Here is a 2,513-nt window from a genome sequence, read left to right on the forward strand (position 1 = left end):
GGCACAGCAGAGCTCCTCACCCCCAACCATGGGGTTTAGAGACTCATGCTGTAGAAGATATAATGAGAAACGTGTAAAGTGTCATGATGTAGAGATACAATGTCAAAAGGTCCTATTAATAGTGAACTAGTAACCTAGGGTTTACAGAAATGAGTAAATGACAGAAAAATCTACTTCCGGACCCACTTGGTGTGTGCTTGGGCTGAGCATTGAAGCATTTTCGTGTAGAGACTCTTCTTGGAGTTAAACGCCAGCTTTTGTGCCAGTTTGGGTGTTTAACTCCAATTTTTATGCCAGTTCCAGCGTTAAACGCCGGGAATTCTGAAGCTGATTTGCAACGCCAGTTTGGGCCATCAAATCTCGGGCAAAGTATAGACTATTATACATTGCTGGAAAGCCCAGGATGACTACTTTCCAACGCCGTTGAGAGCGCGCCAATTGGGCTTCTGTAGCTCCAGAAAATCCACTTCGAGTGCAGGGAGGTCAGAATCCAACAGCATCTGCAGTCCTTTTCAGCCTCTGAATCAGATTTTTGCTCAGGACCCTCGATTTCAGCCAGAAAATACCTGAAATCACAGAAAAACACACAAACTCATAGTAAAGTCCAGAAAAGTGAATTTTAACTAAAAACTAATAAGAATATAATAAAAACTAACTAAAATATACTAAAAACATACTAAAAACAATGCCAAAAAGCGTACAAATTATCCGCTCATCAGGGACCTAATTGAAAATTTTGCGAAACTATAGGGACCAACAAAGTAATTAAACCTTAAAATAATAGTGATAGTGTTAGAGATTAGTAGTTTATTATAGTGATAATGTTAGAGATTGGTGGACGAAATTGTGATTCATACTTAAATTGTTGTTCGAAATTGATTCCCAGGTAATGGCCCCAAAAACTTGGTGCTCAATACCATGGTCTAAACATAATTTCACAACTTCGCCCAACTAACCAGCAAGTGTACTGGGTCGTCCAAGTAATAAACCTTACGTGAGTAAGGGTCGATCCCACAGAGATTGTTGGTATGAAGCAAGCTATGGTCATCTTGTAGATCTCAGTCAGGCAGATAATAAATGGTGAGAGAGTTTTCGAATATTAATAATAAATAAACTGAGAATAAAGATAGAAATACTTATGTAAATTATTGATGGGAATTTCAGATAGGCGTATGAATTTCTGAATCTCTGCTTTCGTACTACCTTCATCCAATCCTTCTTACTCCTTTCCATGGCAAGCTGTATGTAGGGCATCACCGTTGTCAATGGCTACATCCCATCCTCTCAGTGAAAAAGGTCTAAATGCTCTGTCATGGCACGGCTAATCATCTGTCAGTTCTCGATCATGTCGGAATAGAATCTCTTGATTCTTTTGCGTTTGTCATCACGCCCAACAATCACGAGTTTGAAGCTCGTCACAGTCATTCAATCCCGGAATCCTACTCGGAATACCACAGACAAGGTTTAGACTTTCCAGATTCTCATGAATGCTGCCATCAATTCTAGCTTATACCACGAAGACTCAAATCTCACGGAATGGAAGGCTCGGTTGTCAGGCGAGGGCAACCATGCGTCGTGCATCAGGAATCTAAGAGATACACACTCTAGCTTTCGCTTGTAGAATGGAAGTGGTTGTCAGGCATGCGTTCATAGGGACGGATGATGATGAGTGTCACGGATCATCACATCCATCAGGTTGAAGTACGAATGGTATCTGGTGCACGAAATTGTGATCACTACTTTTCACAACTCAAATAATCCCTAGTAATGGCCCCAAAGACTTGGTGCTCAATACCATGGCATAAACACAACTTCGCACAACTAACCAGCAAGTGCACTGGGTCGTCCAAGTAATAAACCTTACGCGAGTAAGGGTCGATCCCACGGAGATTGTTGGTATGAAGCAAGCTATGGTCACCTTGTAAATCTCAGTCAGGAAGACTCAAATGGTTATGGATGATATATGAATAAAACATAAAAATAAAGATAGAGATACTTATGTAATTCATTGGTGAGAACTTCAAATAAGCGAATGGAGATACTTTGTCCCTTCCGTCTCTCTGCTTTCCTACTGTCTTCATCCAATCCTTCTTACTCCTTTCCATGGCAAGCTGTATGTTGGGCATCACCGTTGTCAATGGCTACAGTCCCGTCCTCTCAGTGGAAATGTTCAACGCACCCTGTCACGGCACGGCTATCCAGCTGTCGGTTCTCGATCATGTCGGAATAGAATCCAGTGATTCTTTTGCGTCTGTTACTAACGCCCCACAATCGCGAGTTTGAAGCTCGTCACAGTCATTCAATCATTGAATCCTACTCAGAATACCACAGACAAGGTTTAGACCTTCCGGATTCTCTTGAATGCAGTCATCAATTCTAGCTTATACCACGAAGATTCTGGTTGAGGAAATCCAAGAGATATCTACCCAATCAAAGGTAGAACGGAGGTGATTGACGGTCACACGTTCATAGGTGAGAATGATGATGAGTGTCACGGATCATCACATTCATCA

The sequence above is a fragment of the Arachis stenosperma genome, chromosome 1 (genome assembly GCF_014773155.1).
Source record: "Arachis stenosperma cultivar V10309 chromosome 1, arast.V10309.gnm1.PFL2, whole genome shotgun sequence".
Classification (NCBI taxonomy): domain Eukaryota; kingdom Viridiplantae; phylum Streptophyta; class Magnoliopsida; order Fabales; family Fabaceae; genus Arachis; species Arachis stenosperma.